Source organism: Macrotis lagotis, chromosome 2, assembly GCF_037893015.1.
Source record: "Macrotis lagotis isolate mMagLag1 chromosome 2, bilby.v1.9.chrom.fasta, whole genome shotgun sequence".
Lineage (NCBI taxonomy): Eukaryota > Metazoa > Chordata > Mammalia > Peramelemorphia > Peramelidae > Macrotis > Macrotis lagotis.
The window spans coordinates 296,779,719-296,797,114 of NC_133659.1; the positions used below are offsets into that span (position 1 = coordinate 296,779,719).

At 33.2% G+C, this 17,396-nt stretch overlaps 1 protein-coding gene across 1 annotated transcript in view; it reads right to left on the reverse strand.

Moving 5' to 3' along the window:
- The window catches only part of PPFIA2 (PTPRF interacting protein alpha 2), a 190,207-nt gene that overhangs the window by 158,270 nt on the left and 14,541 nt on the right, over positions 1-17,396 (reverse strand). The window lies entirely within an intron of this gene.

A 17,396-nucleotide genomic window follows, 5' to 3' on the forward strand; every position in this document is an offset into this window, starting at 1 on the left:
GATCAAAGAAAAAGGAAAAAAGATGTATATAATGAACACAAATTATTTATAACAGCTCTTTTAGTGATGGCAAAAAATAAAACACCGAGTGGTTATTCATTGAAGAATTGGGGGATGTCTGAACAAGTTGTATAAGATTGTTCTATAGAATTACGATGGATTACTATTGGGCCATAAGAAATGACAAACAGAATGATTTCAGAAAAAAACAAACTTGGAAAGCCTTACACGAACTGATGCAAATTAAGCTGAGCAGAACCAGGAGAACATTGCACACAGTAACAGTGATATTATATATCAACCTTGAATGAGTTAGCTATTCTGAACAATGCAAAGATGATTAAAAATAATTGTGAAGTCTATGTGCAAAGTTTTACCATAAAATTATGTTTAATGCACAGGTTTCAAGTTAGCTAATAGTTGAACAGCAAATATTTAGATGAAAGAATTAAAAGGGATGGATGACTTTTCACAAATGCATATCTGGCTTTATTTTCTGTTTTAAAAGTACAACCTAGAAATCATATGGTTAGATGGTTTATAATGCTTATGGGTAAAAAAATGATTTCAATAATGTTAATGCATGGGACAAATAGGAAACTCTGTGATTTTCATATACCAAGATATGAATATAATCACAGACATAAGATGGGGAAAGCAAGTTTTTAATCAAGGAAAATATTCTAACCAAAATAGGAAATAAAAGATGCTGCAAAGATTTTCAAACTTGACTTCAAATGTCTTAGGCTCAACAGGAGACTATTTTAACTTCCATTTTAGGCAATTACTTCACACAGGTTTAGGGATCAGTAAAAATAATAGAAATAGCAAATAGCAATTTTCTAAGCACTCTGCTCTTTTTCTGTGTTTCATCATGCCTTGTCATAAGGCACCCTGTTTCTCTTTTGTTTGGGAAAAAAGATTCTTTGTGCTGGGAAGGTACAATTAGCAGCAGTGAGGAAGGAATTTTCTGCTGATAATAACTCAGGTAATTTACAGTTTTGAGACTCATCTTTGTAATACAGTATCATCAGAAGGTAAAATCGAAACATAAAATAGAAAAGCATATACTACTGCATGAATAGCTATAAAGAAGAAAAAACAGTACTCTGGCTTGCCAAAGATGAAGCAAAATTGACAAAATCTGGCCATCATTCAAATGTTTAGTGAAATAAAATCGTTTAGAAAAAGTAAAGGATACATGAGTGATTTTGCAAGGTGAAACTGTAATAAAAATGGTAGGCTTCAGAAGAGACAAATTTGATAAGAAAAGTATAGAAAAATGTTCATTATAGGCTAAAATAATTATTTGGGACAAAGGAGTAAACGAAGTTATTGTTGTAAAAAAATTCAACCAAGAAGTTATGTATGATCTCCAAAAGGGATGGGGGTGAAGTTCAAAACTACAAATATAGGCCACCATCTACTTTTCATAATAACTATTTCATGATGATGAAATTAAAAATACTAGTCAGGTAATATTTTTATATATATTCTGTTCTTTTTAATGTTAATAATAAAGCTTTGCATGCCAATCTTGATAAGGCATTTCTCTTACTTTTGACTCCTCTATTCCCTCACAAATAACTCAAATTTCTCAAAGGCAATCAAAGCAAGGGGAGTAGGAAGATATCACTAGAAGGCACCAAAATCCTGCCTTTGATACTATATGTAAGATTTTTGGACAAGTCATATAAACTCCTTGATCATGTTTCCTATTTTGTAAAATGAGGGGAAAAGGGAGGGTCTTTGAGTCCCTTTCCATTTTTATGCCTAGGATTCTATGATACTCTGAAGTGTCATCCAAGACATTTCCAAGAATGAGAAGAATTAAGGACACACTTCTAAGATATTATTGATAAACTAGAGCATTACCAAGAAAAGGAAACAACTGAAGGTGCTTTGCAACGTGGTTCTGTGATAAATACTGGTCACATGAAATATGAGACCCTTGGCCATACTTCCAATGAGTGTCCTCCTGATAATGGATACCCAACCAGGTCCTACTATACTCAATTGCAATAGATGCCGTGGTCCAATTTCCACAAATCTTAAAACTTCATGGAACTGCTAAATGGTAACACTGAGATCAACGTCTTGCTAAGCAAGCATGTGCACGTTACACAAGCATGTGCACGTTACGCAAGCATGTGCACGTTACACACACAGGCACACACATAAGCACACACAGAGAGGAAAGGATTCTAGAATTCTTTATTGCATCTCAATTTGAGTTCTGTCCTCTGCTTTGACACCTTACTTTATTGATATACCAACTAAATTTATACCAATTGGATATTCACCAGCTCGGATTGTATGGTAAATGTAAAATATTACTCAGAGTCCAGAAGGTGATAATGAGTGGATGATGCCTTTGCAAATATGCTCTGGGCAACAGAAACACAATTTCAAGGTTATGTTTCATACAGTGGAATTTAATAGACGCTAACATAACTGAGCACTGGGATAATGACAGAAGTAACATTGTCTATCCTAAAGAAATATGCACCTCTTAGGATAGGGGGGGATGTTACATTTGAAAGTTATCTACAGTTAAAAGAAAAATCTAAACCTTTAAAATATACAAGACATTGGGTATGATCTATATAATGCCTAGATACACATTAAAATGGAATTAGTGGGAACCATACTCTGAGTCATCAAAACTGTGACTTCCTTTTGCAAAACTTCTGAGTGCTGTTCAAATCAGGTTAAAATGTAATTTGGAAATGATTAATAAAATAAAACAAAAATACTACATAGCATAGCGTGTTATTTTGGGATTTTCTAAGTCAATAAGTGGCCTGCAGGGATTCATTACTATGGGTTTCCCACTGTCACTTAACATTTTAAATTTCATTTTTCTCCTATAACTAAATAGTTTCAGTACTCATTATCATGAAATCTACAAGAGGCATAGGGGATAGATGATTTATTTAATGATAAACACAATTCTCTATAAACTCAAGACAAATTACCTAGGTAAATGAACTTTTAAGATAAATGAGCTGCCTAGAGTCATTGAGGGTTAATACTTGGACCCAGGCCTTCTTGACTTCAAGACTATGCCTCTGTCTACAACATCACATCCTCTATGAAAGGCAATGTAGCATATTTTTAAAAAATTATATCATCATGGCATTATCATTTATTGTGTCAGAAGAACCATAGCATCTAGATTAAATTAACATTTAAAAATATGTTTAAGCTTCCCTTAAATAAATTTCATAATTTTTTTTTTAATGAAAGTCCATCAGGAAGGGTAACACTAGAAAATTCCTATTTAAAATCACTTAATTTGTTTTAGTAACATGCATCAGGATCATGTATTTTATTTTGTGTTTTTTTTTCCAAAAATAACTTTTTCTTCTGTGCTTCATTCATTGACATTAGCTGTAACTTTGTTGAAGCCATGATGGGTATTCTTTATCTTAGGAGACACTATAATTAAGAGAATTTTAGCTCATGAAAAGAGGAGTGAAACTTTTGGGGGATTCTCATTTATGATGCAATACTATTCCTTTTTCATTCTTTTTGGCTTTCTAACAGAGCTCTACATGTCCCAGTAATATCTCCAAAGACGTGTGGACACAAAATTTACTCATCTCTTCTTTCTCTGGTCGATATTGAAAAGAGGGGAATGCAAGGAAGCTCACATGAGCAAAGTGTGGTAGCTAATTTATGACACCAATTCTTCATTTCGAGTTAGGAATATCCTATGTGAGCAACAAATTAAGTTATTCTATCAAGCATAGTAAAATCTATTCTACTTACAACTTTACCCAATGGCTAGATCTTCAAGTAAGCATTTATCATTTTTAAAATGATAAAATAGAATTCAAAATAAAATTTAGACATTTATTTAAATTTTATATGAAATTGAAATCATAAAGAACTCCTCTCCACTGCATGTTGGGAAATTTTACCATATTCTTACAGAACTACCTAAATTGCTCATTAAGTTATTGGTCCAATTTCAATGAGTTGTCAGAGTTAGGGCTTTAACTTTGTTTTCCAAATTCCATGGCTAGATATTTTATCCACTCTATGCCATAATGTCTTTTATATATATGAGTTAAAAATCTAGAGAATGTCATGAAAAACATTATCCTATTTTTAAAGAATTCTTCCCTAGGTGATGAAAATTACTGGGAAAAATGAAAAGTAGTCTGGTAGAAATTCATATTAGATCAGCAACTTACTCCATCTAACATAAGAAATTCTGAATACATATATGTCAAAAGATAAAAATTCACATTATTTTAAAAATTGAAGAAAAAGGGCAAAGATATTATTTCAAACTACTGAAAAGGACACAATTCTTATCTCAAGAAGAGAAACAGGGTGGCTAAGTGCACAATGGATAGAGCACTGGCCCTGGAGTCAGGAGTATCTGAGTTCAAATCTGGCCTCAGACACTTAATAATTGCCTAGGTGTGTGGCCTTAGGCAAGCCACTTAACCCCACCTTGCAAAAACTAAAACAAAACAAAAAAAAATAAAGGAAAGAAATGTCAGAAAAATAAGATGAGCTTTTTTAAAATATAAAATTAAATAAAGTGATCAGAACCAGAACAATTAAATGATTATTACAAAAATGTGAGGAAAACCACTTTAAAATATCTCAGAGAATTAAGTAAAGCATCAATCATGATTTTGAAAGACTGTCGATGGGGAATATCTTCCAGGTCTTGGTAATAAGATGAAGGATTAAAAGTACAGAATCAGGCCTGAATTCTCATATTTAACCAATTTTTGTTTTGCTCAACTAAACATCGGTTATGAGGGAAGTCATTTCCTTGGGTGGATTGGTGGATTGGTAGGCAGTGATATGAGGGAAAATGGATCATTAAGGCAACTTAAAAATTGAATAAAGGGAGGGGAAGTAGGAATTAGTAAAAAAGAGAAAAAATTATTCCTGCCACATGTATATATAAAACACACATATTCATACATGTATTTTTTTATTTCTTTGTTCGCTTTATATAAGTGCATGATTCCTTGTGAAATTGTCTTTCATGTTGTGACTTGAGATGTTAATGATCATTGATGATTACTGAGGTCAAAATGAAAAAATAAAAAAAAAATTTTAAAATGAAAGCCCTAACACAATCCAAGGGAATGCTATCTTTCATGACTTTAACTAGAAATAACCCATCAAGTTGACACAAGATAAATCTCAAAGCTTCAGGAGATCACTATGTATTTAAATATAGTTAGCTTTTGGATGTCAGAGAAGCTACAAGTTGTTCAAAGAACAAAGCAACACAAAACAGGATAGGTGAGTGAGAAGTGCTTGGAAAACAGAATTAAAAAAATGTAAGTTTATAATAACAAGGAGTTGTCACTTTTGGAGTTACTAGATCAGTTATCTAACAGAATGAACTTAAAAGACTGAAACTTGTCCTACCCAGCTTCCTGATCAAAACTGGAATTTCTTTCCTTTAAAAACTCAGGAGGAAAATAGAGAACAAAGCTTTTTTAGAATATAAAAAAATAAGCTAAGTCCCCCTTAAACCCCTCCAAGGCATTATGCACTATTATCTTCTATATCAGAACTATCTCACAGCACTCTCTCAGTTCCCTGATTTTGATAGAATTTTAAATTTACATTTCTATTACTATCTGTCTAAATCTCACTCCTCTTACATTTTTTACCCTTAGTTGTGATTTCATTTAAATAAAAAGCTCTTGGAAATTCTACCACCACAATACAACTCCCATTTAGGCCCCTATCATTTTCCCTCAGGGATATTGCAATGTGCTCCTAATGGTCTCCCTTTCTCCAGGCTCTGCCTATCCAGTTCAAACTCCAGAGGGCTATCAGAAAAATATTTCTAGCACAGAAGTCTCACTTCTGTGCTTAAGAAACTTCAAAGATTATTTCTTATAGCCATTTAAGATAAAATATGGACTTTTCTGCTTAGGTGGTTTTTTCCCCCCTCACAGGAAGTAGAACAGGATTTATTCCATAAGGAGAAAAATTTGTTTTTTAATTCCTTGCAATGCTCACCTTGGTAGAATGCCAGTAACATTATGGAAAGCATTTTTTCCCTCCTGAACATGGTATCTCAATAATTCAAGATATTAGAGTCATTCACCCTACTGTAGGAGTCTTTAATATATCAAGTGTTTGCTTTTCAAGCATATTTAATGTTTTTATTTCTTTCCTTTGGGAACAAATAATCTGTTTTCTTTTCCAACTGGGAAAGTAGGAAAACCAAAAACCACTAATAGAAGCACAAATATGTCAAACAAAATGAATTTCCTTAGGTCCCCCAAAAATGCCTTATTCTATAATCTGAGTCCTTCATTTCTCTATCAGAAGGTGGGTAATTTATTTCAACATGAATCCTAGGGAAATATGGGTCCTCATTATACTGATTATTTCAAAAGCCTTTCAAAATTATGTCTTTAACTACACAGTTGTCATTTCAAATTATTCTCCAAATTCTGCTCACTTCACTCTGTATCAGTTCATACAAATTTTCCCAGGTTGCTCTGAAACTATCATCTCTTATTATTACTTTTTAAAAAGTAGTATTCTATTATATTTATGTATACTAACTTTGTCCATACCTTGATTGAGGGGGACTAGTTTAGTTTTCAGTACTTTACCTATACAAAAGATTTCTATTTTTCTTGGGATTAATCCTTCCTTTAAACTACCCTCCCTTTTATTTCCTCCTTCCTTTTTTCTTTTTCCATCACTTTCTTTATTCAGTGAGAAGTATTTCTGTGCTAGCTCTAAGTGCATACATATATGTGTGCTATTATGTGCATGAGGGATGGTTGTCTGTGTATTCTGCCACCCTTCCACCAGTTATGATTAGAGTAAGGTAAAAATGAAAGTCTAATGAACTTCCCAGTTCCTTCTTACTTGTTCCTATTAATCTACATTTTGCCTCCTGATTGCAAGATAATTTCCCCTAACTTTAGTCTATCTCCCTTTACCCTCATATATTCTCCTTTCTCCTTAAAGTCTTCAGGCTTATCAAAACATAATAGAACCCCCTCAAGAGTAAATTATTCTTGTACTGAAATCTGAATTCTAAGCTCTCTGTTCCTGCATAGCTCCAGGTGCTAAATCCTGTGGGGAACCTGGTTGTGGCTCCCTGGTACTTGAATTCTTTCATTTTAGTTGCTCATAATATTTATTTCTTTGATATGGAAATTGGATTTTGGATCCAAGGCCTCTAAGATATTTTGTTTGGGATTTTCTTTAAGGTGTGTCCATTTGCACTCCCTCCACACTTTACCAGTATTAAGAAATCTGGGGAACATTCTTTAATGAATTCATGAACTATTAAATATAGGTTCTATTAGTCTAATGATTTCTTAAATTATCTCAGTTTCTTCATGTTTTGTGAAACATCTTAAATTTTCTTCTAATTTTTTAGATTTGTTGAGTTTCATTTAATGTTCTTTATTGTGTAATGGAGGGATTGTTTTTTATCTGGACAATTTTAATTTGCAGGGAGTGTATTGCTTTGCGGAAGTTTTGCTTAAAACTATTCTTTTCCTTTTAATTATCTTCTATATTTCACATTCTTCCTTAGACCTTCCTTCCCCCAATACCCAGGCAGCTAGATGGTATAATGCATTGAGTACTGGACTTGGAGTCAGGAAATGTGAGTTAAAAATCCTACTTCATTCAGATACTGGTGTTTGGCTCAATCTCGTCATCTGAAAAATGATAATAATAGCGCCTACTTCCCAGGGTTGTCGTGAGAATAAAATTTGATAATTTTAAAGTCAAAATGCTAGAAGCATGATGGTTATAATAATAATTTCCAGTTTTTCTTTTAGGATTCTAATTTCATCTATAAAAATAATAACTCTAACTTCATCTTTTCCAGGAATCATATTTGAATTTGTGACCAATTTGTGTTTTTCTTTGAGGTTTTGCTTGTAGACGTGTTGGAGTCATTATTTGCTACTGGATTTGTCTGAGCATCTCTGTCATAATAATGTCTTTTTTTTGTGGTGGACTTCCTTCTTGTTTGCTTTTTTTAATCTTTGATTATTTTTCCAGTCTTCTTCCTCACTTTGGACTTTATGTTAGGGTCATGTACTGCATCTAGTGAGGAGATTTGAGCAAGCCTTGTTGTTGCTTCTTTGGGGTATTGACTGTTATGTTATTTCTGGATTCCAGGGGCAGCTTGAAGCTTTGTGTGTGTCCAAAGTAATGAGTAGAGAAAAGTCTAATCACCAACACTGTGGTTTGAATTCTGCAGAATTCTCATCTGGGATTGATTGAAGCAACACACCTATGGACTTGGCTGGATTGGAATTCAAATAGATTACTAATAGACTCAATCATTATCAGTTAGCTGGAAGGCTCTACTGGTTTGGTGACAAAACTTACTTGACTAGGATTCCTATCCCAGCTGTTTCTATGAAGGGTTAAGATTGGACTAGATCCTAGAACTGAAACCCTTCCTGGGTTTTAACCCATGCAACCACTGCTTATTTCTGAACTTGCTTCCTGTTCAACAACAGGCTAATGCCCGTGATAGTTCCTAATTGTAAAATGGTAGAAGGCAATCCCCCCACCCACCCACCCAGTATGCCCTAACTTTAGTACCTGGACCTGGGTAGCATTCAATAGAGCTGGTACTTGGCACTGTATATAAATTTGGGTCCCTCTATGCTGCTTATTGGACATCTTCTTGTCTATCGTCATATCATCTCCCTATAATGAAATCCTCTCCACTGAATACTTCTGGTTAGACCAAAAGCTCCAGAGTCCACAGAAGTCTCTATTTTTTTCCCTATGACAACTTAATGACTTAATATGATTTCTCCTATTGTATTTTCTTTTTAGGTTTTTGCAAGGCAATGGGGTTAAGTGGCTTGCCCAAGGCCACACAGCTAGGTAATTATTAAGTGCCCGAGGGCCGGTGTTTATCCACTGTCCCACCTAGCCGCCCCCCCCCCCCATTGTATTTCTTGATGAGGATTCCTTCCTACTATTCAACCGCCTAAATTTTCATCCATTAGTTTTAATATAATGAGTAAAGTAGATGGCATAATGCATTGCTTTCTATCCTGGGGAGAGAAAAAGGCAGAGAGAAAATTCTAGAACTCAAAATTTTACAAAAATGAATGTTGAAAATTTTACATTTTACATATATGTGTGTGTGGCTAGTATATATATGTGTGTGTGCATATATGTGCATGTGCGTGTCTACATATATATTTATATGTAGTGAATAGAGGGAAACTTCTTTAAGTCTTTAAATTGATGGGGGGGGATAAGGTATGTCTTAATTTAGTCATATCCTCTGGCAACAGAGAAGCCCACAAAGCTTTCATGTTTTTGGCATATACTTTAGGGTAATCAGAAAAACTATCTGTTAACAATTATTATGTGTATAATAGAAAAATATGCTGAAAGTTAGAATAAGGGTAAAAATTCAAGCATAGTGAAAATGTATATAGTATCTGTTCTCTAATAAATCAGTAAAGATATCTTTTGTTTAAAGGTATTTTAACATTAAAAAATTTATATTCTTTACTTAGATGACAGAAAATTGCCCAGATCATCTTCTTCCTGAAGTGATATTTGTGGTCCAAAGATAAAGTTGAATTTGGTCAGATTAGCAAATTGTCAATGAGATAGCAGCAAACTAATTACATTACCAGTATAGAGATGATAACATCTTAACTGGGAGATTCATTGATAATGCAAGGATGAATGTGCATAATCCCCAGAACACATCAGGACAATGGTGTCATTAGACTTTACCATGACTGCCTGTTTATCTCACTATAAGCCCAATCCAAAACTACAACAAATAAATGTGGCTAGTTTAAAAATAACACCTCAAATTTGGTTTGGAAACCTAACTTTCCAGAGTTTCTGAATATTATTCTTTCATGAACTCTGTTCCAGTCAAACATCTTGAGGCCTCATTGTTCCTCATACCAGAAAAAAAATCCACCATCTTTGTCTTACAAATTTCATTAGCTTTTAAAATAAAATTCAATAGCTATCTTCCTAAGTTCCCTCCCAGGGAACAACCTTACTAGTTGTTATGCCTCCTTTTAGATATCACTTTGGATATACAGGACATTTCAAATGTCTTAGAGCTATTTGAGCTTAAGTACTAAAATTTGCAGGTCACGCTATATTTCATATTTAATTATCTATGAATATAGATAATTTCAATCAATGGAATATATAAGACACATCCTTTTTTGAGAAATTTGGGGTCTTAAAACTGGGAAGGACTGTAGATTTTTTTACTTGCATTTCCCACTTTTTTGCACTAGTTGTCTTTGTGCTCATTGTTGCAGATTTGTGACAGTCTATTAGGTTACATTTTGCCATGTTCTGTCCAGAAATGCTCAAAAAAAGATTTTCATTCAGTGCTGAATTCAAGTTCAAAGTGATAAGTTTGCAAAAGTGAATGGAAATCCTGCTGCTGAACATCGGTTTGGTCCTCCTCCAACTGAGAAAACCATCTGAGACTAGCTACTGGAAGAAGAAACCCAACTGAAAACACTGCACATGAGAGGCAAGGCAGTCAAATGGTCTGATTTCAAGAGGGAACTGAAGAGATAGATTGAAGAGCAAAGGGCCATTGGAAATCCTGTAATCTTGTGTCCACAAAGATAGTTCAGCAGGAGGCTAGAAGAATTGCTGATGAAAAAGAAGTGACTGATTCCCAAGGAGGGCACAATTGGTGCCTCAAGTTCATGAAACAGAATGGACTAAGCATGTGTCCTTGTACCAAACTTGTCCAGGGAGTATTTGTGTTCAATCACAGACCAGAACATAGGCAGGAGAATGGTCAGAGACAATGATTCATCACCAAACACAGATGAGGATGAGTTCACGGATGGGAGTTTTGACAGTGATAAGTTGTATGAATTTTATTTTGAAGAAAACTTCATTTCAATAACTTTATGAAATATATTTTTTCTAAATTTCAGGCCCCCCAAATCAAGGTGCTTCTTATACATGGGAGCACCTCATACATCAGGGAATATGGCAAGCTCCTTGAGGGCAGGGTTAATTTTAATTTTGTCTCTGTATCCCTAGCATCTAAACAGAATATTTGGCAAATAGCAGATATCCAATAAATACTTGTCTAAAATATGAAAATGAATGAAAGACTATGTGGTAGAAATATTCCCACTACATGGAGATGTTCTCCAGATCATTGTGTACATGTGTATTAGCATGTGTACAAACAAATATGCATATATATTACCTATATATATGTGTGGGTGTGAGTGTATACACAGAGAGACAGACAGACAGACAGACACACAAACACACACACACACACACACACACACACACACACACAGCAAGATTGTAATACTAAACATACTCTGAAAAACTACCAAGATTTCTGCAATGAAATTCACCCTCAAAAGAGATCCATCTAAAAATCCATATAAATTATTACAAGCATTTAAATGGTCAGCTCATTAACTATGTTCATTAGGACACATTCCTTGGCAAGTCACTTCAGTTAGATAATAAAATGCATCTAGAATTGAGTGAGAGGAAAGGAATGATCCAAACTGCATTAGGGGATAGTGAACAATGACTTCAATCATTCCAAATTGCTCTTAGCTATGGGCTCATGTTTTTTAATATCATTGCCATCTTGGTGATGCTCTATGATTGTCACACATAAAATACTGATGTCTGAGAAGAACAAAATCACATGCAATGCAAAGTACAACAGAAAAAAAAACAGATGCTGTATTTAAGTAGGTTGCACCTTCTTATTCATTGCTGGCGTGTGTTAAAGATTTGTGATCATAGCTTAAGCAAGGCACAAGAATTCAGCGATCACATAACCAACACAACTCTTTTATGCTTCATAAGAAGAAAACTATATCAATCCATCTGACCAGAAAAGGCAGTGATCTAACCAAGCAATAACAGCAACAGATAACAAATTGATAAATTTTGCAGTTCAATAATATATTAAAAGGATTCACTTTAAGACTTCAGGTGGACTGAGGAGATTCTCTAGAGAAGATCCAAGGAAAGACTAAGAAATAAATTTCACAATTGAACGGAAAAGATTTCAGTTAGGTTTCCTTCCGTACCACTATTGGGAGTACCCAAAATGATGAAATTTAGGATTCACTAGAACAGGGATTGGGAACCTTTTTTTTTTTTTCTGTGAATAGCCATTAGTGTAACATCATTTGCAGGTCATACAAAATCATCAATGTAAAAATTAGCCTACGATATTTGATCAATCATTTAATTAATTCATCCCTAAAAAGCTCCTGGAGGTACTAACTTGAGTACTGCCTGCAGTTGCTATGGCAGTGTCAGACCAAATGATTTTATGGCCTTATATGATCCACAGACTGGGTCTTATCCTGCTTCTGTTCCAGAAGAATGAAGCATGTGAACCCAAATCTATTAACTGGGTGAGAAGAGAACAACAGGAAATAAATGTTTAATAAAAATCTGTTAAATTTGTATAATGTTAAAGGCATTATGGACAAAGCTTCCACAAATAAAAAAAGAAATGAGTTCAGGAGAGTTAATTTCAAATTCAAAGGAAACTTGCTTGGGGGCAGTTAGGTGGTGCAGTGGATAGAACACCAGCCCTGGAGTCAGGAGGTCCTCAGTTCTAGTCTGGCCTCAGACACTTAATAATGACCTAGATGTGTGACCTTGGGTAAGTCACTTAACCCTATTGCCTTGCAAAACCCCCAAATGAACAAAAAAATAAACTTGTTCTCATATTTGTTATTGATAAAATTAACTTTTCATAGTCATAATATAGTTCAATGTAAAAGGCATTTAAAACTTCAAGCTTTCCTTTGCTTTTCAATTTATTTTATGGAGCAAAGCTGCTGATGAACATGCATAAAATAGGAAATGCCATTTTGCCTTGAAAACCCATATTTGGCAATCTGTATTGTCTTTGTTTAGCATGAAAATAGGTGAATTAAAACAAACAAAACTGTCAACAGATTTGTACCTAATGCCCTAATTCTCTTTCATTTAAAGTAAAATTCATTTTGAAATAAGCCTCTTAAATAAGGATTCATTGTATGCTTATTGAGAAGTGTTCCTTCAAATGATTTTACCAGATCATTTTAGAATAATACATTATTCTCCTTAAATTGAATAATTATGAAAATTACTTGGCCTAATGTTAGAGAAGAATGAATTTTGAGAACAATACATCAATTCTCTTCCGTTCTCTTTGATTTGACTTTTCTACATATTTTCAAATAATCAGATAATATTTTGAAACAAATGAAGTTTCTATACAGCAGTACATAAAGATTCAATAATATGGCTATGGTTCTTTGGATCATGCCCTTAAAACCCATTCAATGTTTTTCAAAAACATTTGTACATTAAAAGAGGTTTATAAAATTAAACTGAACTCTCCTTATACATAGTTATTGCCAAAAACAGTTAGTAGTAATACTAAGGTGAAAAAAAAAACACTAGAAGGTTGTAGAAAAATATGACTTCTATCCTCGAATCTGCCATATTTAGCTGTGATACAGGGGTCAAGTATCAGTTTCCTCATCTCCAAAAATATTTACTATGTCATCAGATTGCTGGGAGAATCAAATTAAAAAATGTATATGAAGGTACTTTTAAACTCAAGTTTTATATAAATGCTAGCTATTATTCTCACATTATCTCTTGAATATTCACTGTGTTCAATGTTACCTTAATGAGATGTACAAAAATTAATTTGGTAATATCAATGGTCACTCTAAGGAATGTACTGAACTAGTTCAGAGTGGATGGTATTTGGGAAATTGGATAGAATTTTCAATTATCTTAAGGAATTTATTGCTGCAAATATCTTTTATAACACAAATGCTCTCTTAGAAGCCCTACATTCTTGTGAATCAGGGCACATCTGAGTTAGATAGATTAAGGGCACTAGATCAATTCTCATTGTATGTAATTATGTTGCAGCATATTAGCAAACATGACTGACATTCAAAAAGTGGGGGAAAAAAGACATCACTACTGTCCTGGATGCCTAAAAAAAGAATGGGCTTGGTTATATAACCTTAGGGAAAGACAGTAGACAAACAATCTAATGGTGGCAAAGTCATCCAAAAATGACCAAAAGAATCAGAGCAAAGTCTCTGGAATTCTTGATGAATCTGTGGAGGATTCATGGAAAGATACTTTTTTTTTAAGTTTTTTTTTTTTTTCCAAGGCAGTGGGGTTAAGTGGCTTACCAAAGGCCACACAGCTAGGTAATTATTATGTATCTGAGGTCAAATTTGAACTCAGGGCCTCCTGACTCCAGGGTTGGTACTCTATCCACCTAGCTGCCCCTGAAAGATAAGAATCATATAAGATAAATAGGTTGTGGTCAGAACCCACTGCTGAAATGAAAGCTCCATTCAAGATTTGGTGCATCATTCTGTTTTGTTAAGATTTTCCTGAATTCTGATGATTATCCAGCATATTAGCTATCCTTCCCAGCTTTGCATTATTTAAGTTTGTTAAATATGTCATCATAGGGAGGCTAGGTGGCGCAGTGGATAAAGCACCAGCCCTGGAGTCAGGAGTACCTGGGTTCAAATCCGGTCTCCGACACTTAATAATTACCTAGTTGTGTGGCCTTGGGCAAGCCACTTAACCCCATTTGCCTTGCAAAAACTAAAATAAATAAATAAATAAAAATAAATACGTCATCACTATTATTTTATATTATGTTTATATAAAATCATATATATATATATAGTAAGATTTTTTACTTCTCAATAACTTGAGTAAAGAGAAGTCTGTTTGCAATACATTTATAAGATGTACTTTTATAAACAGAAAATACTCAAACATAAAGTATATTTATTTGGGTATATATATATTATATAATACAAATATGCAGATATGCATATATAAGTATACATCTATGCCTATCACACCATGGGTCAAGCATAGATTTTTCAGAATATTTCACTGGGGACCTTTATCAAAGATCCAAGTTGAAATTAAATCATCAATGGGCTACTTTTTTGATTTAGTCATTCATTCATTTCAGCATCCATTTAATTGTTAAATTTATTTTTTTCCCTATTTTTTCCCAGAATAAGTGTCTGCTTTTTAAATAGCCTTTAAAATGCTTTGTTACTATCCAAGTAAACCATATCTATATAATTCCCCTAAAACATCAACTAGTGAAGTATATAGTTAGTCTCACATCACCTACTCTTTCCTGAGGTCAGGTTAGCTCTTTGCAATCATCACCTCCTCTTCTGGTGGTTCATTAGTTATTACTTAAAATATTTTAGAATTTAATTGTCAATCAAAGACACACAGAGTGATGCAAAGTTTTCAGAGACTGATCATCCCTTTGTTTAAAACTGAAATAATATTTGCACTTCTCAAATTCTGGCTAATTGACATTGGATCAATAATCACATCTACCCAGTCAGTAGTCACAGATCTTACTTCATCTAGGTCAAATACTGCCAATTCATTAAAGGCATTTACATGCATTTTCACTATCTCCTTAATTGTTTTGGACATTACATACTTAATCGTCTTCTTTTGCCTTTTCCAGACCTTTTTCATTGGTGAAAAAATGGAAGTCTAAAGAATGGATCCCTTTTTCATTAATTAGCATGGTGACCTTCACCATAAACAACAATTCTATCTTTTCTTTGATCCTCCCTTTTCTCTCAATGTTGCTGGGAAAATACATAAATATATAAATATATATATATATATATATATATATATATATGTGCATGTATATATGTATGTATCTGTGTATATTCTCCTTAGTTGAACTCACTAAAATTTTGCTTTTTCTGATTGTTACATTTTCTCACACTGTACTTACATCCTGTTATTTTCTCCATTCATTTTTTTCTGACTTCCCCTTTCTGAGAGTTTCTATACATATTTTCGAATTATATGTGACTGATGAATTATCAGTTACATTTTGCAAATGGTGAAACTGAAACTCAAAACAGTAAAATTATTTGTTTAGGATCATAGACCTAATAACTTATCAGTCTTGGAATTTATATCGAGATGTGTGAAGTTCAACAATTTTTTTCTTCCTCTACACTATACTGATTCAAAAATTAATAAGGTTTTGCTATGTCCCTAATGTGTTTGATGCTTCCATTCTTGGTAAATGCTATATTCAATTTCTCTTCAACAATGACTACTTTTAGAATAAATGAAGTATAGAATAAAAAATCATTGGAAATATAAGAAATACTGTCTATTTTCAGTTAAGCTATTTTGGGGTATATTTTTAAGGATAGTCTTTGTTGTAATAATCTCAGTTCATTTCTCTAACTTCCATTCTAGCACAAGTGAAAGGAAAGAATAAATATGGACTCTTGGGGATACTTCTATTAATATTATAATTTAAAATCCCTAAGTATTTTAATGATATAAATATTATTGTTTATTATAGGAAAATATTTTATAATATAGAACAAAAATAACTTCTAATTCATAGGTCCAGGAACATAATAAATGTCATATAAAAGTTATTATGATTTATTACTACTATTATAGCTATATTGAATTTTTAATAATAATTTTTGATGGCAACAAAACATCACTCCTGAAGTGAAAAATGTTTAATGCTTGTGGGCATAATTGAAATTTATCAAATATAAAAATGCATACACTTTTATGTGTTCGCAATTTGGGAAGGCAAAGAATGAATGTAAACATTAGAAAGAAAAAAGCAAATTGGAGGAGACTTGACCAGACATTTCAATAAGGCAGCAGCATTATATCTCCTTGGGGCAGGTAGGTGGCACAGTAGCTAGAGTATTCCTGGAGTCAAGAGTTCAAATCTGGCCTCAGACATAACAATTACCTAGCTGTGTGATCTTGGGAAAGTCACTTAATTGCATTTCCTTGTAAAAACATATATTATATATATATATATATATATATATATGCATATATCCTCTATACCCCAAATAATGGCAAATGGCCTTTTATATATATAAGGAAGAAATTCAATTTAAAGAAAAATCTCTACACTCAAAATACATTCATGTTGCATTGTATACCTTTGGGGAAATTATTTTTGAGCAGTATATTTTATTTAATTAAAAAAGCCATTCTGCTAAGGAGTAACAATGATTTTTGAAGCAAAATTAAAAAGTCAACTATTTAAAAATATATCCTATTCTATTAAAACATCAGTGTAATTACAAAACAAGATGTATTAAAAAACAATTTTGTTTAATTTTCACATGGTATTTACTCTCAGTTTAATCACACTTTTAAGTGATTAGGCTTTTTTTTTAATATTATTGATTCTGTAATGACATATAAGTCATTCCCTGTGTATACAGAACTAAAGATGAAACTATCCTTTGAAACTGTAGCACATGTAACACTGTATAGTAGTTCTCAGGTACAAGTTGATGAGCCTATGCACA